The sequence below is a fragment of the Coturnix japonica genome, chromosome 32 (assembly GCF_054131305.1).
Source record: "Coturnix japonica strain WE chromosome 32, WE-NBRP24, whole genome shotgun sequence".
Taxonomy (NCBI): domain Eukaryota; kingdom Metazoa; phylum Chordata; class Aves; order Galliformes; family Phasianidae; genus Coturnix; species Coturnix japonica.
In genome coordinates this window covers 1725760-1752327 of record NC_140694.1, presented here as the reverse complement: position 1 = coordinate 1752327, position 26568 = coordinate 1725760, and the positions used below count along the sequence as shown (strand labels likewise).

General features: G+C 35.7%; 1 protein-coding gene across 8 annotated transcripts in view; it reads left to right on the top strand.

The window, feature by feature from the left end:
• Positions 1-26568, top strand: part of LOC146755445 (rho GTPase-activating protein 32-like) — a 329502-nt gene that overhangs the window by 161197 nt on the left and 141737 nt on the right. For all 8 annotated transcript variants that reach the window (XR_014938066.1, XM_085525573.1, XM_085525582.1 and 5 more), the window contains one exon: positions 20374-20415. The gene's annotated coding sequence lies outside the window, so the exon portion shown is untranslated. The remainder of the gene's footprint in view (positions 1-20373; positions 20416-26568) is intronic.

Here is a 26568-nt window from a genome sequence, read left to right as displayed (position 1 = left end):
GAGGGTGTTGGAGCATGTGGAATGCTTGAGCTTTTGTTTGACTTTCTCTTTGCCTATTCTGACTCTTTGCAGTGATTTTCACTATTTAGCATTTGTGTGCATTAGGTAATATATTTAGCGTTTCCCAACTCAATCCAATTTATGTATGTTTGGCTGCAGACCAGACCTGTGGGCACACAGTATGGAGTTGTCATAAATCTGCCTATGCTGACTATAAGTGCTATACTGCTGCAGTTGATAGCATGCTTGCATGAACATTTCAGAATGCTTGCGGAGCAATACCGCCTATTCCCAGCAAATCTCCTAGGGACTAAATTAATGTATCTCATATTGTATTGATTGTAGCCAATAAGTGCCTAAATGATTTGATGCAAGGCAGAGAGATTATGAAGAGAAGAGGGAAGAGGCAGCTTGAAAGAAATATGCGGTTTAATTACAGGATGAATTTCACCAATCTACCTCCCCCTAGGAATTTAACAAATAGGCCTAAGTGCACTTAGCTGTTCTTGACATCTGTTGAAATGATATCTGCCCGTGATGAGGGAATCATGGGAGTTGGTCTGAGGGTATTGTCAGGATCAGTGAGCCACAAGGAACTGCATTTCTCTCTGCAAAATTAGAAGAAAAGCCTACATTAGCAGTTTTAGGTTAAGCTGTAATGATTATGGCTTCTGTAGCAGGCTTCCATTTTCTGATTTAATGACACTGGCACTGTGTTTTAGAAAGATGTTAAGTAAATATTAAAAATTACGTTAAAAAATAAGCAATGAAGTATAAGTTCAGGCTGTAATAAAAAAAAGAGATCATGGTGCTACCATTGGTGGAAACAACTGCTTTTGAGAGAAACACCCAGATTTATATGTTGTTTTATTACACTTTATACTATCTTTGGGAGAGACACCCAGGTTTATACCTTTGGTTTTTTTATGGCATTTTATTCTATGTTATGAAACTCAGAAACTCTCAGGTAAACAGTGGAGACTGCATATAAGATGGAACCAAAACTGAAGATTCACCTTAAATTCCATGGGAAAGCAAGGATAGTGAAGATTGATGTTGTGTGTTTGCTTGTCTTGATTACATCTATAATTCAGAAGGAAGTATAGATTACTTAGTGCTTTCTACTGCACTTTATAGTATTTATACTATACCTCTGCAAAGGAGAACTTGGCAATTCCTTTAAAGTCCTAAGAGACATAAGTTCCTCTGTATTATTTGAAAGCTGCATTTTCCAGTGCTTGGAGCCTTTATGTGTATCACCTCATAAATAACATGAGTTGTATCCTTTGAAAAGGTGATAAGCGTATTTTGGGGGTAGGAACAGAAGGTGAAATATGTATCACATTAGCTGAAGCTGCATGTACGCATGTTCTGATAATGCAAAGACATAGGGGGAAAAAAAAGCCCAGATTAGGCCTTTGGGGGTTATTTCTTTTTATATGTAAGGTACATTCTCTTGCCTATGGTATTCCTTTGGCAATTAGAAAGCAAATCTACTGTTCATTTGTTCTACTCTGAAGGACAAAGTAGAAATGATGTCTCTAGGAAAGTTTTTGTTTAGCTGTTCTGTGCAAGTATATGTGAAGAGATCCATACAGTACCAATGTATGTACATATCATATTATTTCTTTAAAGTAAAATTAATTAAGAAAGCTAGGAGGAGCTCTAGCAACTCTAGCCTATGTACTCTCATTGGGTGTTCAGGTAGCAACATCAGCTGCATCACAGCTCAGTGTGTGGCTTTGCTCAGAGTCAACTATGTCATTTGGTGAATATATAGAATAAAGCCATTATTTCACTCCTAAGGGCATGAAGGAAAGAAAGGGTGAGAAAATTGGAGATAGTGCAGTGATGGTAAATGGTACCCATTCTTTTAATAGCGGAGATATTTTCCCCCAGGATTGAACTTTGAATTTACATTACAAATTTCATTTTCAATCTTGCAGTTGTAGAACTGGGGATTGGCTCCCATTTCTTGTGAATCATGTCATGTAAATGAAAACAAAGGAATCTAAGATGAAACGTTCTTCTTTCCAAACACGCCAAAGTCATTGCTTGGCTTTATTTCTCTTTATTATCTTATTATTATCTTACATTTCTCTTTATTGTTTTATTTCCCAGTTTCCTGAAATCAAAAGGTAACATCGATTCCTATGCTTAGTGTAAATCTTTTGGCAATAGGATTAATTAGAATGTCAGTTTGTTTCCCCTTACAGTTATCCGTGCTTCATTCTCTTTAAAACTGTAATAAAAATAAGATTGGAATGTATGATTAATTATGTATTTTTTCACTTCTACCCATATATAAGCTATCTACTGCAACTTAGCATGTCTTAAAGCAACCTCGAAAAAACTGTGGTGCAGTATATGCTCATCTAGGCAAAAAATTTGAATTCATTCAAGTCTTGCACTTGTAATTAGGCATCTAAATATAATGGCCTGATTTTTTCAAAGATGTGAGAACATTCAAACACGGTGTCTTACTAAGTTTTGCTTTCCTCTGCATTTTTGAAAACCAGGCCATATACGTAGGTAGCCTAAATAGAGATTCATGAACTAATTTGAAACTTAAATAGACTAAATTACTGAGCCTGTTTCTCAATTCACATTACTCTTAAAGGAGAAAAACTGTGACTACTAGCAGGGAACTCTGTGTTATTGGTACTGATGTCAAAACACTAACATTTCTGTCTGTTTAAAAAGTATTTTTGGTAGTTGTATAATGGTCCAGTGTTATATTACCCAAGCTTAAAGGACAAGCTCTGTCCTTTACATTCTGAATTATAGAAGAAACAGAACAGAAGTGTTCAGGTAGAACACTTTCAGTGAAACTGGATGATGTTTTGGGTTATCTCAAATGGTTGCTCTCCTTTAAAGCCAGAGTGTTTAAGGAAACACTGCGTGTTGTGAATTAAATACATTGTATATTTAACAGACCATTTACACCTGCCAAGTCAAGTAGTGTGTTTCTTTCTCTTTTTAACAGGTGTATTTTAGTGGCTTAACAGAAACTTGATTCAGGGGTTGTTCTGCTTTCCTAACTGGAAAAAATGTAACTGGTTTGGTTATCAGTTCTTTGTATCTCTATATTTAGATTTCTCAAGGGAAAAAAAAAAAGTACAAAATCTGGTATGACTGTGAGAAAATGGGTGTAATTGTTATTACCAGTACCTTGCAGTTGTCACTCTACTGGCATTGGCAACTGGATGAGACTGAGTGATGAGAAAAAGCAATTATTCTTGGTTTAATGAGGGCATTCTGTGTGTAATGTGCAAATTAGTCCAAGAAGTCCAAACTCTAGTTTGAATGTATAGATAAGAATTCTTTTCCCTTTGACCAAATTTAGTTCATTTACTTTCTTATTTAAATTTGTTATAGTGATGCTGCTCATAATGTGTATTAGGCTAGGTTGCAGATGCTGATGCTACTGTACTGTTGGGTACATTTTCATGCAAAGCCTTTCAATTTCTTCTTCTTTTTTTGTTTTATTTTTCAATATCAAATGGACTATTTTTTGGTAGGCATTAAAAAAATACAGAAGTGTTGATACAGGTATATCTGGTAGCATCCAGAGAAAATGTATACATATATATGTATATATATATATATGTGTGTGTGTGTATATATATATATATATATATATATATAAATAAAGAAAAAACCAGAGGCTGTAAAACATTGCATTTTGGCCTGTAGACTGTTTCATTAGAAAATATGGTAACTCAGTATTATTTCTTGTTGGGTTGTGTGTTAGCGAGCATGGTGTGGATTGTTGGTTGAACTAGGTGATCCTGGAGGTCATTTCCAACCTGAGTGATTCTCTGATTCTTTAGAGAAAATTTTCAAGTGAGGATGGTTATAGGTTTTACATAGGGTAACAGCAGGGAGGCATCAGGCAAATATTGCAAATCAGTATTTTTCCCAGCATCCCAACATTAAATTCTCCCTCTCATTTTGGGGAGAGACTTTCCTGCAAATTCTTCTACACTTTGGATGAAGAGTAACTTTTTGAAAATAATGAGTATTGCTGTGTTGGCAAACTCTTAAAAATAAACTTATTAACATGTTTCCATGTCTCGTGAATGTGCTGGCATGCCTGCACAAGAAATAGCTGTGGTCTTGTGAAACCACTATGTTTCTTTGGAAGCAAAGTGCTTTCAAGTGCAGCATTCAGCTGCCAGAGCAGTCAGTGCTGAGGCCATCAACAGTGTCATTTCAAAAAGAATTTGTTCCAATGATGAATTTAGCAACTCTTTTGCTCTCTCATTTTTTCTTGTTAGATGAGTAATTCATAAACACTTTGTGACTTAGGCAGCAGGGTGCGAGGAGAAGTATCTGAGAAACCAGAAAATCTCTAGCCAGAAAGACAAATCCTTAGGCACAGCTATAAAACATACAGATCAGTAGCACAGAGCCATAAGAATGTATTGACTGTGGCCCAAACTCATCAGAAGATTGATCAATCCAGCTGGCTTGCATTAATTGTGAAATAGAAGGAACGATGCAATCAATGATAGGCATGAAAGTGCAGCGGTAATGATGCCACATCTAGCTAATCCAATAATGGAGAACCTGATGTATAGCGTATTGGAATTCCACTGTTCAGGCCCTGTCACAATAAAGTATATCCTGCAATTATGGGGAAAAGTTAAGCAGGCAGAAGTTGAGCCAACCCAATCAGCCAGTGCCACGGTAGTTTTTCTGATTAAACTCTAAGGTTAGTGGCACTCGAACGCTGCAGCTTGTGTTCATTAATAAAATATCAACCTTTAATTAATGTGAAATTTTGTATTTGAATCAAAGGAAACTACGAAAACCTAGCAAATTAGGTATCATGCACATATATTAAATTTGAACATTAAAAAAAATAATAAATGAATTAAACTGATCTCTCAGTTACAAGGAGGAAAGACCCTATGCTGACCTGAAAGCTTCTGGTTTCCCATTCTGGAAATCAATAAGACTTGATGCAGGCTCAAAGACATGGTGGGAAAAATAATATACTTAACAGACCATTAGAGAGCTGAAATTTAGTCACCTTCTGTAGCTGCCTATGGGTACTAATTCTAGTGTGCTCAGTGTATTGTGTTGGCTGGAGGAAGAGTTATGTTTGTAGAAAATAGCAATCATGACCTGCAGCTGAAATTAGGAGTCATTGGTCATCTACCTAAATAAAAACTACCAATCAAACAATATTCTCTCCAAAATATTGCATTTTTCACATTAAGGAGCTTAAAGTTTTTCAGTTATTGTTAAAAGTATTGATTTTTCATAGCATTACTTTAGTAATGAAACCTGAATAATTAATAACTTACCCATTGTCATTTTGATTTAATGTTGGCATTGGCTTTACCTTTTGATCGGTGCGGAAGATGCTGCAAGATGATGCTGAGCAGACAGGAGCACCTGGGAGGTGCATGCTTGGAACACAGGCTGTGCAGTGCTGTTCTCCCATGAGACAGAACCAGCTGCTGAATTGCTACATGGGGTTGCTTTCTCCTGTACATAAAAGGGAAAATTCAGAGGAACAGTGGAGACAGGATTGTGTTGTCTTTCTTTCTTTAGCTCATCCCTTTTCAATAGCATTTCTTGACTTATTTCTTGTTGAAAGGAAATAACGGCTCTCAGAGCAGCTCAACGTTAGAATACAAAGCACTGCTTATGTGTGGTTTTGAGTGGTTCCAGAAAGGGAATTGATTGGCTTCTTAACCACTGTGAAAGCACCTACACATACCTATAGACTCCTCTAATTCCAGTACTGAATATATATATATATATTAATAATACTTATTTGTTGTAAGTATATGAAATTACTGCTTTTCTGATGCAAAAAATCCACGTATAAATTGAAGTTTTGATAGTAATTAGTTCTTGGGGCCTTTTAATATTCACCATTTCTAAATGGAAAAGTAAAAATGTGGAAATTTATTTTCATAAACAGAATAACTTTCCTGTGCTTGCTTTGGTTTTTGTGTGTTTTTTTTTTATTATTTTTTTATTTTTATTTTTTTTTTGTTTTGTTTTTTTGTTTTGTTTTTTACTTGAAAGGAGTTGCTGTCAGAAAGGAGTTTGGGAACCATTGTCTAAGCAAATAACAAATAGACAAAAGGATTTGCATTCATGTATGTTAAATTAAATTGGTTACAATACCTACGACAGATTAGAAGCCCTACATGTCTTGGTTTAGCTTCCTTGATTCAGGAGCAGTCAGGTCCAGAAGAAGAATGGGTAGGAATGATGAGTACTTCCATGCCCTAGTGCAGAAAATCCAGCACTCTAAGTCTTCAGCTTGCATCATCTGTTTTAGATAGCAAGTATTTGTGCAGGGCTTTTATTTTCCTCTCTAAAGTTTACATCTATGGGAGTTAAATGACAAAAGAAACCAAATCATTCCCATGGTTTCAGTGGGAAAGTAGAGAGAAAATTGAGAAGATGGTTTCTTGTAAGACTTCTAAATATTTCAAGATTTTTCAATATAATGTGATTAAGAATGATATTAGAAAGTAAATATTAAGTACACTTACATGAGTATTCAGCCTGCTTAAGTGAGCTAAAAGGAAAGGCTGTTAGAGTCTGTGGTCAGCCAAGCCACGTGCTGCCTGTCACAGCAGGAAATTTAGCCATAAACTGACCTTGAAGACCTTGTCAGTTCTGTGTTTTTGTAAAGGATTTACATGGAGTACTTTAGAATTTGAATGAAGTAATCAGGATACCATCCAGAGAAAGTCTGTCTGCTTGTGAAAACAGAAGAGTCGTAGTAGAAAAGGACCCCAGTGTTTCCCTGCACTGGAAAGTAGCAAGATTCAAGAATGCTTCTTATAAAACCTTTTGTTGAAAAGACTAAATAGCCCCCAAAAACCCGCAGTCCTGAAGCCCTGTATTGTACTTTTATGTATTTTTGTTTCTCTTTAGGAAGAAAATAGAATCAATGTTCTTCATGTTTTTTTACTTAAAAATACTGCAATGTAACAGCAACAACAAGAAAAAGTTGTAATACTTCCATAACTGGATCTTAACAGCAACTGCCTCTGTGAGAAATTAATGGTGCGAGGTATAATTTCTAAACATATTTCTAATTGCATGAACTTGTAACACTTAGCTTTACATCTCCCCATTGCAAAAATGATAACTGAAGGAGTCCAGACTCTGTGGTGGTACATAATTGCTTTGGAACACTCTTGTTTTTCTTGAGTCTTTGGTTTGTTTTTGTTTTTTTTTAGTTTTTTTACCACTAAGGAATTATTTCCATACCGGGAAATTGTATTCAAGTTATATTACAGCAGTAAATGAGATCTACTAAATCTTGTTTCTTTCTGGGATAATTAATTTCAAGCCAGCCTATTTTAAAGAAGTACTGAGCAGTGTGTTTTATAATTGCTGGAAATCTGAACTAGCAATATTAGAATAGAAATATTGGATTTCTTTTCAAGTTTTGAGTAATCCCAGTAGACTTGCAAGCTGCTATGAATAACTCAGTGATGTCTAAGTAGAAGAGTTGAGGTGTTTTTCCCCTCTCTTACAGATTAGAGCTGTTATTTGAGGCAAAAAGTCAACATTAAGGCAAATGAAGATACTTTGTTAGGACTGAAGTAGTAACTGATAGCCTAAAGACATCGACCAATAAGCTGACTGCAGCAATACATTTGTATGTATTTCTTCACTCAAAGAGGTAGCTAGATGCCACCAATCATTTGTGATATTAATATCCAAGTATATTCATAACGGAAGAACTTATGCAAATACTTTGCTTTCCTCCTAGCAGTTTAATGTAATTAAGTGGCTGTATATATCTTTGTAGATCATTCCGTAGTATTTGTCTTACTTGCAGTTTAAAGTATAGCTAAAATCTTGTGCATTGCTACTATGATTGGGGTGGATAAAAAGCATGCTCAGAAATGGCTTCTTCCGTGAGAACGTGGCTGTCCATTTGCCTGCTTTATCTAGAAAATACTGTTTCAGCTTTCAGTGTCGGTGTCATTAACTTTTATGATTTCTACTGAATGCTCTTGAAGCATAAGACAGCAGGTAACCCTAAAAGATCTTACAGACTTCGAAGTACTTGAAGAATCCTAAGGTGCTAATGTTTTCCCCGAGAGATAGGGAGGGGTATTGATTAATCTATAATTAGCAGGGGCAAGATCATCCAAATACAGAAATCAGGGAGCTAATCGAAATGTCAGAATGAGGGACTCTACTGAGATTGATTAACGTGATCTAGATTATTAAAGGGAGATCTTTTCCCCTCCCATGATTTACCATGCTTGTCTTAAATTCAGACTCCTGAAAACAAGAAGATAAAGTACTCTTAACATTTTGAGAGCAGTAAAACTTAACAGAATGCAATGTTTCTTTTATAGTCTAGGCAAAGTAGTATATTTATCTGACATTATAAATGGTTGTTGAGTGGTCATTCAGCGTTTTTGCTGTTGAACAGCAGAATCACTCTGCTTTTGAAATTTAGGCTTTGTTTCTTAATCTCGCTGTATTATCTTCCATATTTATGGCTTTTCTGTGTAACTTATTTCTATTATGAGCTGTCTTTAAAATTCAACATAGTGATTTGTGTATCTTTATCCACTGGTATAGTGTGTCTCCATACCATATTACAACATGTGTGTGATTACATTTGTCTGGTGATCACAGTGGAAAGACTTGGGTCTTTGTGAAATTTGTGTGGTAAACACCAGGAAGTCATCTCAAGATCATCAAAGACTTAAAACTTCCCAAGGTTTTTTAATTCATTTTTAACTGAAGGCCTGCAGGTGGCACTGCTTAGATGACCCAGATTTGGTCTTCTGAAGCACATAAATGAATCAGCCTATGAGTTCAGTTCACCAGCACGCATCAGCAGTGATGAGTACTCTAAATTTACAGAGAATGGACGAGTCTGCTTTTAATGTGCAAGCTGAGAGTGCTCATTAAGGGAGAAAAGAGGAAACTTCAAGCACCTAGTGCTAGGCTTAAAATCATTCCAGCGCCATTAGCATGCAGTATTTTATATCCCACATCAAATCAGTTCAGTTTCTGTAAGAAGAGGCGGGATGCCAGCAGTTCTTTCAGGAAACCACACACCAGTTTTAGGAAGGTTTCAACTATTTCATGCAGATCAGAGCTAAAGATTCCTAGCTTGATCACAGCTGACTACCAAGTTGAAGTAAGAATGGGAATTTCTCGCATGTCTGTGTTCCTCCCCTCCCACAAGCAACAGGCTACACCTGTAACTTTTACAACCTGGTTATTAAGCACTGTGAGGAGTAAAATGCATCCAGACATTAGAGAGAGACTCTATATTATAACCTTTATAAGAAGACTGTCTTTTCTGCTGTCTGGGCCTTGGGCTTTGCATGATGATCTTTTCCAAAGATGGAATTATAACATATACAGCAAATATATTTATCTTAAATAATCAGAACTATCAATTAAAAGAGACTCACTGTTTTCCCCAGTCTCTGCAGAAATGTCAATTTTTTTCCTCATGGAAATGGATATTTAGGAAATGATGGCAAAGCTAGTGAAAATACTGAACTCAATCCTTGCCTTATTTCAAGTTCTACTCAATCCCTTTTCCACTATATTGGCTATGAGTTTTTGATGGGCTTTGAGCTAAATGGGATTTCTGTGTTGTGTGTGTGTGTGTGTAGCATTGCTTTATTTTTCGGTTGGTTTAGGTTCTTTTGGTGTTTTAGTTTTCCTTAAGACAGATGGTGGCAATGCTTTTCCCATACATTAAAACAAAACCCCCCAAAACCAGCTAGTAAGGTGATAGGAGAGACCAGACCAGCATTGCATGCCTATTTGCAGTGTTGCAAAATCTCCCTTGTTTTTTAGGAGGAGTTGGCAAATAAACTAACCATGCAGTTCTATCCCCACAAACTGTAAGAGTAAAATAAATAAATAAATAGCAAATAATTCAGATTTATGGCACACTGTAGATTCAGTACCTTTCTGTCCTGGCTTGCATACGTAAATCCAGACATGGCTTAAGAAAAAAAATACTGCGGTCTAAGAACTATAAAATACTAAGAGGAAATAAAATCAATGCTGGCCCAAGTCTTAGAATGCAAAACATAGAGACAAGCACGTGTGCACACACACTCTATAAAATCTTACAGAATTCTGCTTACTCAGAAGATTCAGCTCCAGGAGTCAAATAACTGAAAATGAGTGGAAGAAAAAAACAAGCAGTTTAATGGATGCCTGTGTTTTGTTGTTTTCCTAAAATCAAGGCATTTTTTTCCTTGCAGTAGAAGGCAGCCTCGGTATTACTGGATGCCCAGTGTGGGCAGATGAAAGTTATTTTTATTTCCTCTTTCCAGAGTTCTAAGCCACAAATCTCCTGCCTGCTGAATGCAAACACTTGAATTATGGTGTTTGGGAAATCAAGTGAAAGGCTTTGGGAAAAAAATAATAATACATTTCCATAATGTACTTTTAGTCTGGTTTTATTTACCAAAGAATACTGCATATTAATTTCAACAAATTATTGCAGCTTCCTGGAGTGCAGAGCATATACTGAGGAGAATGTATGCGTCGTCAGTCTGTGTCCCTAACCTGTCCAATTTATGTACAGTTGGGAAGTTTAGATTCTAGGTTTCCTGTTTCTTAGTAGAACAGAAATCTTCACGTATCAGACAGACACTGTGAGTGCAGAGACTGAGGAAATAAAGAAAATGGCAATGGCGTTTCATGGAAGATTCTGTTATTTCAGAATAGATTGTCTTTATTTAGAGCAAAAGCAATGTTTAGAACACTGTAAAAATGGGCAGAGCTTTAGTATATGCCTGCTGTAATGCCACAGGATCTCACTGACTTGAGGTCTGCTCTAACACAGCTTGTTGGGATTGTTGCCTGGCGGCTCCGCGTGCTGGGAGCTTTAGCCAGGGGCCTGCATTGTAGGCACAGAAGGCTTAGCTCCTTGAAAAGCAGTGTGGAAATGTCTCAGTGACTGAAGGAAGGGAGAATTAGATAACAAAAAGCTCGTGGGATTTGTTGGGGTTACCGTGTTGAGCTCTCTCTGCAAAATTGTCCTGTGCTGTTTACTTTGCAATTCTAATGGCCAGACATCTTTTTCAGCACACTCATAGACAGCTCAAGGTGTGTAGCAATGACTGTTTGGTTGCTTACTTGGTGACTTCGCAGCTTTGCTGTCTCTGTGCCTTTGTTGATTTTGACCAAAGTCATCACTGTATGGGAGACTCTCATGCTATGCTTGCAGACACAAGGCAAAGGCTGTATTTTAACTAGCGGTGCTTAGTTCCTGCAAAACTCACTTCTTTGTCACAATGGACATTAAGTACTAGAAGTACTATTATTCAGATTCATTTGTCCACGACTGAAATTACAGTATATGTAAGCCCAAGTTGAAAGAAAATTTTTAAGTATCTTAACCTAATGGAAAATAATTAATGATTGTAATGACATGTGCTTTTTGAGACACATTAGGAATTTTTGTGTAAGTAATAGGAGGCAACTTTGTCTCAGAATATACCTAACAGGGTATAACAAAGGGCCTGAATTCAAGACTCTGTGCAAAATTAGAAATCAAGCAATTGATATGATATACTGGCAAACGAGACAAGTAACCTAATGCAGAGAAGCATTAGCTACCCTTTTAATTGCTGCTTATCCTCTCTCCGTAAGTGAGGTAATTGATGTTTTACTCTCAGAATTGATCTCAGTGTTTCAGGTAGTTAGCAGAACAGAATAGCTTTTACATCATATAACACTAAAAATCGATGAATCACATAAACTAATCCCAGGCTTGAAAATCTGCTAAACTTGAAGACTAGCTGATTGAAAAATAATGAGGTTGTTTGGACCTTGATTTCACTAGACTAGATGGCGTTTAATCTGACGTAACAATGTAGAACAAAGACATTGTTCCTTTCTTTTATATTTCCAGTGCTTATATGTTCATATTATTGTTCCCTCCTGTTTTTGTTTGTTTGTTTGACTTTTTTTACCCTTTTGCATTTCTTTCATTTCTTTTTCTTGCACAGCCTTAGCTTTCACTTATAGTGATGCAGGATTGCAAGGTGTAAAAGAATTGTTTCAAATGTCTTACCATGCTATACTGAGTGCAAAGACTATACCATCGCACTGTGAGCGTTACATGCATGCAAATTGAAATGAAATGGACATTTTGCATTGCACTCTTCAGTTATTATTTTAGCCATGAATACTATAACATGATGTTGAATTTATTTATAGATATAGTAATTTGATTTATCCTGTGCTGCAACTTAAACACCAAATATATGTAGCAAAATGTTTTCCTCCCTTTGTATAGGGCTATAGATAGATATAAGCAAACTTGTAGGTAGAATTCCTTCTCCTTTCAATTTGGATTAAGATATGGCAGGACAGTGAAGAAATGTATTGCTATATGAAGAAGAAAATAGGTTATTTTTTATTGTAAAAAGATACGGTATTGAGATCTTTCATGTATATATAGCAAAAGATGTCTCTATCTCATAAACTCTGACCTGAAACTCTGTCAGCATAGTTCACCTTTGGGCAGCTCATCACAAAGTCTCAAAGAAATGTTGGCAGCAGCTCTTCCATGCATAACATTTGTATGCAGTGTATCATTAAAATTTACCTCAGAATGTATAGATACAATAGAATCTTGAGCTGCAGTTTCAAGCTTGTTATCACGGAGGACATTGAAGAACATGACATATAGTTTGCAAAATGAGCATAGGTGTGCGTGCATGCACATGCCTATACATAAGTTTAAATATTTCCTTCTACTTCTCTATTTTTAGGGCAGTATGACCGTTACCTTAGTTTCATTAAAGGGTGAAAAATGTTTAACTTCTCCAGCTGCACCCAATTTTTGCCAATGACTGTTCATTTTCTTAAGAGAAAAGCAAAGAATATTTTAAATGAGACTTACTTGTCCAAGGTAACCTGAGTGAGAAGAATACACTTCCCTAATGGACGCCCTGATATGATAATCTCTAGATGTCCTTCATTACGAAGCGTCAAGGTTTTTTTTGTAGTTTTTTTTTTTTTTTTTTTTTTTTTTAGGAAGGCTTTAAAAATTCTTGGGAAAAAAGGTTTTGTTGCAGCAAGTTGTAACGCTGCCACTAGAAATATATTGCTGATTAAATTTTATTGACAGCCCTTGTAATGCATTCTTAGAAGCAGTAAATGCACTGAGTGAGTAATTATTGAATGCTAGACACTGCATCTTCTATACTTAGTTAAGCTGTTTAGGGAAGGAGATTAAGGCAGAATGCCCTTGCCTTCCCTGTGTAACTATTAGGTGTGGATATTGTGCAGAATAAAACACCTTTCTTTAGGATGCCAATACTACAAAGGTTGAAAGAAACTTTGGTTTTGTCCCTCCCTTTTTCACTTGAAAACTGAGGACAAACTGGGAGAAAAGATCAATATTTGTAAGGCCCACAAGATAGATTTCCACATGGAGGAAAATAATCTTGGTTCTTTTAAAAGAAGCCCTCCCAAGGACTATTCCTATGTTGAGCAGTGGTATTCAGAGTTGCCTTGTATGTGAAAATAAATGCAAAATTTCTAAATCAAACCTTAGTTCTCACTTACTGGCCTATTTTGTTCTCAGTACTACTACGTTTGGTGCAGCAATTTGTCATGGCTTTGTTTTCTTTGACATGAATGTTTCAGGGTAATCTACTATTAATTGCTGATAATTAAAGACATTACTTATTGTACTTACATTACTGTTTCTTACTAACATAGTGACAACTCAAATGTTGTTGGAAGTGATTCTGTAATAATCTTTAGGTCCAAGCAGGGGAAGTATTTACACAGTCTTGCCACATCTCTTTTGTACTCTGATCTGAAGTGTATCATCTGGATATCTGTGATCATTAAGTGCCAGGGACTGGAGCTACCTTCAGCTACAAGACTTGCTTTGCATTCTAAAGACATTCTTTACATTTCTAACTCTAAAATAACTCATCTCAGTATTGTTCCTTTGCAATTCTGCTGCTGTAAGTGAAAGAAAGATATTGCCTTTGGTGTGTAAGATTTATAGTACAGAGCAGAAAAAAAGCATTTTTACATTACTAGCATCAGCAGCTTTGAGAAGGGATGGGTTTGTGGCACCAGACATTTTACCTGTTTGTACAGCCTATCATTCTACTGAGCATGTAAGCAGGAAAAAAATATATCATAAAATGTGTTCCTTGTGACGTTTGTTTTACAGCTCTTTAAAATCTGCCTGCAATAGAAATGCTTCCAGGAACTGTTAGTCCTATTGCAGAGCAGAGGTCAAGCACGTGCCAGGAAAGTGAGACCATTTTGAGTTTGGACACACAGGTCTTTTCTTTGTGGGACTCATTCAAAAGATACAAAAGCAAAGCAAAACAGAGAACTTTTGTTCTTGGATATATTTATAAAGCATCAGTGATGCTAGTGTGTGAAGTTCTTTCTCTAAACTTCGTGAAGGCGTAATTCCTCCACGCCTTTGGTACACTTTAGGAAAAGAACATCACCTAAGGGGTCCGCTGTTTGATGAATGAGTGCAGTAAAGGCAGCCTCTGCTTCACAAAAAAGATTTATTACAGAACAAGCTGATAAATGTGACAAAGGGTACAATACTGGTGTTTTGATTTGTGTGGTTTTTGAGTGATCACGGAACCTACCATTGCATTTAATGTAGAAAATAGAAAGAATAATTTAAAATACATTGATGACATTTAGAGGCCTACTTCCTTCTGAAAATCAGTGTGGATTCTAGTGATTAATTTGCATCTTTCATTTGTATCCTTGCAATTCTCTCCCAAGATGTAAAGACAAGTTGTGCAGATATGTTTCATAAATAATGAAGCCATCCGCCAAAAATTCAGGTGGAGTGATGCATGAAAGCTGACTGTCCTAGTGAATTCACTTCATGCTGTTCACATTTTTATTTCTTTTTATTATTCTTTCAATCAGAATTTATTGACAAGAATGTCAATATAAAGTAACTGTAAATAGATAAGCATGGACTATACTTATTAAATCTCAGTTAAAGGAATTGTTGAATGCCAACTGTAGTTAATGTTGAAAATTCGTAGGATTTCCTATTTTATTTGCAGATGAATAAAATAAGTTTTCCTAATAAATCTGTTGAAGACTAATATATTAGGTTAATAGTCCAGAATAGCAATATGTTTTGATAAAAGCTGTGTTTTGGTGGTTTTTTTTTTTGTTATTTGTCAAGCATAAACAGTGGAATGATGGTGACTTGTTTTTATCAGCACACAGGCACAGCAGGTAACCTTCCAGATGTTTACTGATGACACACAGGTGATACCTGCTGAGGCAGTTTGTAGCATAACTGGCTGAACATCCATGACCACGTGCACCGATATCCTTATTTTCAGCCTTCTCTTCCTTTGAAGAATTTTTCCAGGATGTTATATGTATTTGGTATACATAATTGGCACCTGAACAGGCTGGTATTCATTTTTTTCTGATTTAAATATAGAAATTTATTGTATGGAAAAACAGATTTACTTCATTTCATTATGTGTTCTCAGTCATTGTCTCTGTTACTTTTTAAAAAGAATATAAGAAATAGCATATCATAGCATTCATTTCAAAAGCAGTTAGCAATACCTGATACTTAGATATTAATTAATGTGTCTGACTTCATTTTGTATTTACACTACCTTCAGAGTTTATCGCTTAATAGGTATTCATGCCACAAACTGCATTAATTTTTCCACGCAGAGACTTAACATCCATTTCCCCAAAGTTACAAGATTTTACAAGAATAAATTCTGGTATTAACTGTATGCTCGTGATGCAAGAAAATGATTTATGCAGCAGTAAACAGTGTAATACATGTAATGAGCAGGTCTTGGTCTGGTAGTGTTTGCATTCGAAGATAACATACTTTATGCTGATTATTTCTTTAGCATCACAGTATTTTCAATTATGTTCTTTGCAGTGTCCATTTATTCTTTTAATACAGTGTCTTTGCCTTCTGATTATTCCTTATAACACAGACTGTGCTATGCAGGGAAATTAAAGTATACTGTAGCTGCTTTTTGTGTACCAAAGAAGTATTTATTTGAATACTAAATATAGATGAAGTTTCTCATGGGGTTGTTCTTTAACATACATGTGCAGAATTTAATTTTGAGGATTTTTACCACACAAGCTTTTTTTCTAGAATTATACTTGCAAAAATGTTTTTAGAGACTTTTTTTTTTTTTGCCGTTTTTTAATGAAACTGTACTGCAGGGAAGTTTCCAATTGAAGGGCAGCAGTGTGTTAGCATTCAAGGGATAGTCACATAGTCATGCTATATAGAAGCGAAGTAGACGTAAACCAGTTTTTCTCCTAGTGGTCCATTTCACAAAAGGCACACCAGAGACTCATGGTTCCCACCCTTCTTAGAAACATCAGGGAAATGGTTTTGCAGTGGGATACAGTGGGGGAACGGCTGCCATGCTGGCTGATGTTGTGCCATGTTGCAGGTTTTGTGCTTTGTGCTGAGACAGGGGTCTCAGAAAATGATGAGCTTTCCAGCTTTGTTGCAGTACTGCAAGTTTTTGTGTATGGAATCGGGAAGCGAAAGGCAAATTCAGTGACCCAGGTCTCTGTGTGACCTGCAGCACCTTTTGGGAGTACAACTGTTAAAAACAGCAAAGCAAACAAACAGAAGCCAAGGTAGATTTCCAGGTATGTGTTGGTCAATTGCTATAGATGATCTTAAAACAACAAACAAACAAAAAAACGTGTCTTAGCCCAAGGCCAAGAAAAGATGAAAATTGGATTTGGGGTAACCTCAACTGTTTAAAAGAGTAAATATGATACAGGGAAATAATTACCTACACACTGATTGAATGCAGCAACAATTTTTAGAGTGTTTCTGATTTATTTTTGGAGATTTTATATTTTTATTTTATTTTCCCTTCAGTACAGTTCTCCTGTTTTGGAATCTTTTGCTAGCTGAGGATAAGAAGAAATAGAAAGGAAGAAGCAAATAAAACCGTAGATTATTTTTTATGGAAAACGAGATTGTTCCCATTTGCATTTACAGCTTTACAAGGATTGTAGCATGATGCTTCTCTTTTTTTTTCTTTTTTTTTTTCCTTCTTTTCTTTTTTCTTTTCTTTCTTTTTTTGATGGAAATGCTTAATCTGAGCTCAATGGGCCATAATAATTGCCTGTTTCTTCCAGTAGGAAAGAAAACCCTTTTGTATACGATGCTTGAAGCCTTAACTGTGCTTAGTATTACACACAGAACTGTAGACATTTCTTCACCCAGATATATTTATAACAGCAGCATTACTCGATATACAATACGAAACCAAGGGCATTTGAGAATAAATCAGTCCCTCTAGCTACTGCTACAGCACAATAACTGATGGTTGTAATAAAATCCCTTGAAATTAAAATTCCATGCATGCAAAGGCACATACCTTGCCAAGAGAAACCCAAAGATCCGTGTTCTGGAAAAATTTGCATATGCACAGACGTACACACTTTTTACCCATTTGTTATAGAAATTCAATGTGTACAAAAAATCTTCAGGCTCTCAGCACTGCAGCAACTTATTAGCCTCTTCAACAGGGAATATATGGGGGTCTTCAGGAGTGATACACAGGAAAAATGTAAGCTGCTGATGGAAGAGGAAGCTTCCTTGAGTAAGCAAATGGTGATTTTATGTCTGAGATACTGTTAATGTTGTTGTCAGTCACTAAAAAAAGCTCTCCAAACCCCTATTCCACTTTATGTTGTCCTGCATTTATGCATTTTCTGATATTTTTAATAAGTTATTTGCTTAGGCATTACTTCATGGAACTCTGAGGTCTTCAGATAGATGTTTCTTCATTTGTATTTTGGGTTTTCATATGAATGAGCAAGAAGTCATTTTATATAAATACACAGTATTTTTATGTGTTAATGTACAGGTATGTACTCTTTCTGGTCAGAGAGTGGTTCTCCTGCAACTCTGTTTCTTTTGAATTCTTTAGGGAAATAAGGTGATGAAGAGAAAATTATTAACAGAAAGAGTGATAAGTCATTGGAACTAGTTCTATAGTGTCTGGATTTGCATATCCTTGTGAGGAGTAGATGACTTAAAAAAAAAAAACACTTGTAAAAGATCTCAGTTCTCCCATCTGCTCCTGTTACTTGAAGAGAACAAAACATACTTCCCCATCCTATTCATGTTCACAAATTCACAAGAGAATCACACCAGCAGGTTGCAGACAATTTCCGAAAGGTCTATTTTGTTGAAAATGGAAGTACCTCATAGCATGAGTTTTATAAGACAGTGGTCTTATAAAATGGTGTTGAACTATTGTTCAAGTTCTTTAAAAGTTTTTCTTTGATAAAATCCTTTGAAGAGAATCAATATTTTGGGCATTCTTTCTCTAAACTGTGGTACGTGAGAGCTTGACATAATGACATTCAACGTATTGACCAGGCTCTTCACGCAGTTTTGAACTAAATGAAATAAATAGTTCATTGCATATGGTTCAATTCAGAGATTTAATGAATTAAATTTAGGGCTGACAAGCTATCTATTTAAAATTGCAGGATGTACTCAAGATTTATTTCAAAGGTATCTTGATCATTAATTAAATATGTTATGACTTTCCGTTCCTTTGGTTTTTCTGTTCAGGTTTACATACTATAAATGCATTATTTATGTTTCCCCTTAAGTGCTCAGTACTGCCAGGATGCTACTTTTAAACTGGCACACATAGAGTAAATAAATAAATAAATTTTAAAAAAGATGTTTTTTCGTGCATGTTATCTTATTATTTACTTCAATTTCTTTTAGAAAGCTTGGATGTGGTGATAGACTATGAGGCCAAGTATATTTTAAAATACAACCCTCTCACTCGTATAAAGTCTCTTTGTTTTAAAATAAGTGGTTGCTTTTGTTCTCTTTATTTTCTTGCAGTTGCATGTAAGACATGGTCTCTTTCTCCTGACTTGCTCATATTTAATCTCGTTGTCTTTTCTGCCCCATATTGTATACTTACACCTTTCATAAATAATTCATTTCAGTCCTGTATAATACTGTTCTATTCTCTGTGGCTTTGGATATTTGTCAATTTTATGTTTAAAGGTTCCATCATTCAAAACAACAGCAGTAATGACTAATGAGAACAGTTAATTAATGCTTAAATATTCAGTAACTATAACCCTTGTGCCGTTCTACAAATGTTTGATTTTATCTATTTGTTGTAATGCTTCTGGTTTGTATAGAGAAGATTTCCCTTATCATTTGTTTGTTAGAACTTATCCTTCTGTGCTGAAAGGACTGAGAGTTTTATTCTAAGTTACCTGACTTTGGCTGGGAAATTCAGCTTCTTGTCATCACCGTGGAGTGAAAATGTCTCGTTCAAATGGGTATTGTTCCATTTTCTAAGTGAAAAGCAGTGGAAAGCATACTCTGAACACCCAAAAATATCCTTAGAAAAATATAGCATCTCATTTCTTTTTCATGTTTTGTGAATTATGTTTGTCATGTGCCTTAATTACAAAAATGATGATTACACTTTCAAAGTTAATGACACTCAGTAACAACAATTACTGTATTCTGAAATGATTTAATGAAACAAATCAAAACAACCAACCAACCAACCCAAACCTCTCACTAGAGACTGGCGGTTCAATAACATCACACCTTTCTGAGCACAACTTCTGGGGCTTGAGGTGTGCCCATGGCAGGGTTTCTTTAGAAGTTGTAATAATAGAAAGAAAGTTGGAAATGAGCACTGTAGTGCTACTGCTCAGTTTCTTTGAACTCTTTTTCTAGACAAGTTGCTGCTTTCTTTTTGGCAAGGTAATCACCTCACAAATTGTGCTGCCACTTACTTGTATCTAATGGTAATTGGTAGCGAGGTGGTTAATTGTTAATTAGTAGTTGTTCAGCAACTAAATCACATGCAGAAATGTTTCCTGTAGATGTAGCAGTTCCTAAAAGACAGCAGTGTGGAAGTAAAAATGCATTGGAATCCAGTCTTCTTTAAGGTTATTCTTGTACCAGGTCAGAGCTGGAAGTTGTCATTTCATTTATTCTTGAAGTTGTTATATCTTTGTATCTTAAAACTGTGAATATGCCATAGTATCTTAGTAGTGGGATACTCCAAAATATAGCAAAGATCTCTTATAGAAAAAGAAGAAAAGGAAAGCTTTTCTCCAAACTGGACTCTCGCTGAGATCTTTAAATAGTATTCATATAATTGAATTTCAAAAGCACGTTTATAATTCAGTGTGGTAGGCTGTGATGTTATTTATTTTGACCCTCGTAAAATAAAATAATAATTGAAAAAAAAGTGTTTTCCTAAAGGAGTGATTCTGTACAGACCTAGCAGCTTTGTTGTTGCAAGGATGCCATGCTTTCAAAGCTTTTCTCTTTTTTTCCTTCTGCAGAGTTCAAATCAACAGATGAGTTGTGAAAGAGAACAACTAAGGGTAAGTGCAACAACATGCACAATTTCTTTAAAACAGTAAGCAGAATCTAGTTTCTACTATTTTATTAGCATAATGATGGACTGCTTTTTATTTCTATAATTTAAGAATTTAACATATTTAGCTCAGTTTATTTCTTGCTTGTTGTTAAATGTTGTAAATATCTTGGTGTTAAGCAGCTACAGTAGATACAGGGTTATTTCCATAACTTACCTAGAATTGGTAGTAAATACCTCTTTATGGGAACTTGCTTCACACTCAGCATGAAGATTTAGTAGTGATAAAGGTCACCCCATTCCTCAGACTGTCTCAAAAAAGCAAACGCTATCCATTTGGTTGTTTATGATATCTGTGCTTTCAGATACAAATTAATGCTATGAATACGCGGGAACTAGAAAAAAAGGTTTGAGTTTTTTGTGCGTGTATTGGTTGCATAAACAGGGTAGATTTCCTTAACCCAGGTTGTGAGTCTTTATTTTTCTCTTCCCCACCCTTCCCTTTTAAAATGATGGTTTAAACAAGCCTCGTTCCCTGTTCCCATTAAGTTCTACAAATGCTACGTATTTCTGCAGATGTTTTTTTCATCACATGTATTTACTTATGCAGTAATAGTGTTTGTTTGTAAAGACATGAGTTTGTTTTTTTTAACAGAGGCTTTGGAGTGGGAAGCTTTTGTGTCATCTAAAGAGTTATTTAGCGGAGCTACATTTACTAAGACCATTTGATTAGCATTTTGAAATCCTGTGTTCAAGTTGAGAAGAAGTGGTGGGACTGAAGGAAGTGTGCACTCAGTTTTTATAATTGAAAAACCAGTTTTGGAAATAGAAAAAGTAACGTCTCTTGTTTGTAATTTACTTAGCATTGGCAGTGCCTGCACGATCTGCTAGCATAAGGAGTGTACTGTAGTTATAAAGTAAGTTGTACAGTGTTCTTAAACATTTATCCATTCACTACATTCATCAACACACCTAAATTCTTGAACTGATCTTCTCCATGTTCACAGTATGATTGCTGTTAAACATATTATGCAAAAATGATATGTTACAGCCTTGTTCTTGGTTCTTTCTGCTCTGTAACTGCAGTGCTGTTGTGCTGAAGGTGGAGTGGAGAAGCTTTGTTTTATCAGCAGTAATGTCTCAGTAGAGCAGCTGTCAAAGTTAAAGCACTGCTGTAGAATTGGAAGGGCAGTCTTTAAGAGGTGGTGGTGCCACAAGAACAAGGAATGTTTTTATTTGTTTTTATTATGGTTTCTTCTTTAAATGAAGAAGAAAACACACTTTGAAATAGAAGGGAAGAAAGTATTCAACTGTTTGTTTGACTTAATGTGTGACTTTGTAATTTATGAATGAAATGTGTTGTGGTTAGAGGTTAATGTGTCTTTCTATTCCACTGTTACCCATTACATCTACTTGCAGTCAGCTTGGGGCTCATGGTGCCTTTGTGTCGCGTGAAGATGTGCCTCTTCCTGACACATGAGGAACTTAGTAGGTTAGAAATGTGCTTTGTAATTTTCCATAAGATTATGTGTGGACCTTTTCCCCAGTGCTGCTGGATGTCCCTGTTACATGGCAGACATCACTTAGACACAGCTCTTCCCAAGGCTGGGAGCCATGTGAGCAGCGAACTGCCTCATGGTGTCAGAGCCTGCAGCCACTCTACTAGAATAAAGCATTTACTGAAATGAAAATGTTATTCATATTAGAGCCTTTAGATATTAACAATGAATGGCAATTCTGATTATAAAGTATGTGTACTTTAACTTTTTTCAGCTTTGAAGCTAGTCTTTATGCGTTGTACTTGCATATTTTCAGTGGTACTCATCTAACCTGTACACAGGCTGCAATGAGAAGCTATGGGATTTGTCTCTTTAAAACAGCTGGGGTGGTTTAAAGGGGAACCAAACCATTTGTATCACTCTCCAACTCTATCTGCATGCTGCTCTTTGCATTTTCTTTAAAGAAAGTAACAATACCGCTTAGTCCCCCCCTGGTTCTGTTTTCTGCTCTCTGATCCTGGTTATAAATCCCTTTCTATACAGTTACACCCTATCCTCCTCCCTGACTCCTTCTTTCTTATTGTTTTGCAAGTTGCTGTGTGGAGCTTAATGTAATTGTCATTCTGGAGCACTGTATATGACCTCTATAAACTCGGACCTCACAGTATGCTCAGAATACTTTTAAAATACTTTTGTTCTAATCATCTGGGCTAAAAACAGTCTTTAAAACATGAACAAGACAGTCTTAGGGACTTATTCAAGTCTATGCAGGAAAACTAGAATGCTCGACTTAGGTGGAAATAAGCTGCAGTTCACAATGGTGAAAAAAGCATGGTGACAGCCTCAGAAATCTGAACCTTGTTGTTTTGACTTCAGATTATTATTTTTATCATGACAGAATGGCATTGTTTGAACTTGTAAAGTAGCTTAAACTTTGCTGAGTGTTACCCAATCGTCCTTTAAGCATTCATTATTTTGCATGCTCAACTCAACATAATTGTTTAAATTGAACTGTGTATTTGCATGCATGTTTTTCTGTATATATAAATGGATGTGTTTGGTCCTTATGCAGCAGTATTTGAAGAACACTTCTAAGGTGGGCATAGAACAATTTTAAATTCTAATACTAGAAGGCTTTTTAAATGTTCCTGTGAAAATCAATGAAGTCTGATGTAAAATGGTGTTATTAACTCCCATGATCTGAAATTTTAAATGACCCAGTTGTTGCTCTGATTAACAGCTTCTTTCACAGATGCTTATTATCAGGATGCATTATGTGTTGTCGGTGTTCCTTCTCTGGCCTGGGGTGTGTGAAGCTCAGGATCCTACTAACACCTCATAGTTAATATCAGCTTATATTTGAAGTAGTATGCTGATTTTCAGGGAGGTAAACAGAATTTTTGCATTCAATACTGTTTTCTTTGCCTTGCCTTTTGTACCGTACATACAATAAGCTCCAAACCAAAACTGTATGGAAGTCTTGCCTAGGTAGAGAGAAAATGAAAGCAAATCTGCTTATGTCCAGTTTCATTTTTAAGCAACCTCAATCCTTCAGTATTTAGCTTTCTTTTTGTTCAATATATTAATGCATCAGTCCATATTTATGTTGCTGTGATGAGCCTAGCTGTGTAGATTGATTTTGACAGAAACTTTACAGAGAAACTTTTTAAAGCTCACTGTTGTGGTATTAGTATTCTCTGATGATTTTATGTACTATGTTCCTCTGCTGCACTAAGAAAGTAAGCTGTGAGCCAGCTGACAGATGCTCATTTTTTTAATGAGTCTTAGCTGGGGGAAGAAGGAAATAAAAAACAACTGGAGAAGGGAATCAGGTGGAGAGTGGTTTGTGAAGGTGTTATTTTTGAGCACTTGTTGAAGTAATTTCCTATGCTGATAACAAAGCAAAAGTGATGCTGATGATAGCCAAAGAACCCATGTTTTTAGATAGGACAGTGCTGGATTTTGTATGCTGCTAGGTTATACTACCTGCTGGATATCTATCCTTTTGTACTCATATATTGAGTAACTAACTGAGTGAATAGATTGTTGGGGGAACAAGACAAGCATTGAAAATACTATATTAAATGAGGAAAGAATAATTTACATCAATAATCCAAATGATATAGTGTTATGAAGACATATATTCATTGGGCCATATTGACTTCTTGAACCAGTATTGTTTAAAGTAGAGAGAATGAAGGAATATTGATTGTAATATGGCTATTGTGTATTGATGGTAATATTCTTTTTATGTTCTGTGAAGTCCTTACACATCTTACCTGCTTAAACTAGTCACATTTACTTCTCTGACCAAATTAATAATGTTTTTTTAAGCATTTGCCAAATGCAAATGCAAAACTGCATGATTAAGTTAATCCCACAGAAAGAAATGGACATGCATTCAAAATTAAAGTGTGCATATACCTACAGATGTGAACATCTATGTTATGTCTGGAATATAGATTAAGAATGCAATCATACAGACAATGACACGATCACAAGACAGAGTGAATGCATCTCAGTGCCTATACAAAGTGTAGATTCTCAACCACTGATACACCAGCATTTTAAAAGGACTGTATACTTGTTCTTGGCTCCTTGAAATTTTTTTTGAGTTAAGAAAACCTGGACAGTAATTGTGTTCAGTTGTTCTGTTCTGCAGCAAAATCCCAAGTTGCACTGAAAGCCAATTCTTTCTGTGTGTTCAACAGAAATGATTTTCTTAGAACTGAATCCCAAGCATCATTACATCATCTCCAGGAAGCAGGATAGAGAAATAAAAATAAGCTACTCCAAAAGAAAAGGCAAAACAAGCAAGAAATCAATTGTTTTAGCAAGCTGACTCAAGCAGAGCACCATTACTCTTTTTAGAATGCAAGTAAAGAATTTCCAGAATACCTTTATTTCAGATTTACTTGAAGCACAAATATATTCTACAGAAAAGTGAATGATTAATTGTTCTCTTTTTAACATGGGACTTTTTTCCCCTTTATGTGTTCTTTCCATTTAAATGAGATTAAAATAAATTTTTTCCTGAAAGTAAACAGGCATATGCATGTTGAAAACATATTACTGAGTTTTTAGTTTACTTTCATATTCATATTTTTTTTCTTTTATCATTTAAGTAAAATTGACCAAAAAACAAACCAACAAACAAAAAAACCCAAACAAACAAAAAACAGAAACAAAAACATTTTCTAATGTAAATAACAATGAAAATACAGGACAGTATTAAGATCATATTCTATTATCAGAAATAATTCTATTATTTTTAGAGGTGTCTGTGACTTACAAGATACAATTATATAAAGATATGAAAAACATTGTTTTTTGTGTTCACAGAAGTTTGCATATAGTTCTTTTTTAATACTGGGAAATTACTCTGTAGAGCAGAAATGATTTATGTAGATGAAACCAGAGGTGACATGAAAGGTCTGTAGTGTTCACGAATCAGTGAGCAGCAGTCAGTTCAAACATGTGATAAAAATCATTATAAATAAATTGTACTAAAAGGCTCTAGTAATAAATTCCTCATTGCAGTAGTTAGATCTTCTGCTTCTCCCCTTCTACTACTTTGTGTTCTTGAAGGCACTGAACAGTCTCTTCCAGCAGTTCCACGCTTGAAGGAATGGGGAGGGAAAAATGGAATGATGTGGAAATTTTGGGGAGAAGTGTGAAATGAAAAGAACTTCTTTACACATTTTACACCACCTCCATCAGGAGTAATTCTGGGGAGTAAGGAAACAGCTATGATAAGAAGCTCCTTCACCATATCTAAAGGCCTGTGATAGAATCAGTCAAAAGAATTAGCTTTAGTCCTTTTCCAGCAAAACCTCAACAAAACCCTCTTTAATCATATGTTTAAAGGGATGAAATTGTAGAAGGAAAAATGTTTCTTATTAACACTTCTCTAAATACTTACTCCATTTGAACAACCTGATCAACCTGACAGGTATCTGCTGGAGTTAGATGGGCTTTAAAGGTCATTTCGAACCAAAGCATTCTCTGAACTGTATGTTTGAATTCGCAGCTTCCGTAATCATGGAAAAGCTAAATTCAAAACACTGAGTAAATGTGGAGATGCTGTCCAGGCTGGGTCTGAGTTTAATCCTCAGAGTGAAACAACACAGAATATCACCACAGGGTGCATGTATGGGCTTTTGTGCAGTCTGACAGAGCAGCAGCTTGAGTCTCTCTGTCTTTAAAGGGCTTCGCTAATAAACTCTTCTCCTTTAGAATTCCCTTGCTTGACATGCAGGTCATAATGGGAAACAAGCCTTGCTTTCTACTGTTCTTTGCCCTGTACGTAACATATAATTTGGCACACCCCTGTGAGTGTTCTTTGCAGTTTTTCCTTATTGGCGTGTTAACTTTTGTGTGTCAAAAATCAAAGTACTTTTTGAAATGCTGCAATGCTTATTTGTAACGATGAGTCTGCAGAGTTGCTGTGGGTTAGCAAAGTCCTGCTTAGTGAAAAGCAATTAGCGACTCCGATGCCTTGATCAGCATTTTGCAATTTACTTTGTGTGTAAATCCCCACTCTGTGTGTGGATTCCGACTGAGACTAATGTAGTTCTAGAGAAAATAGTGGCACTGTTACCTAAGGCTGTGGTCATGGAGATGCTGCTCTTTTTATTTATGTGCATGGTTTTGTTTGAAGA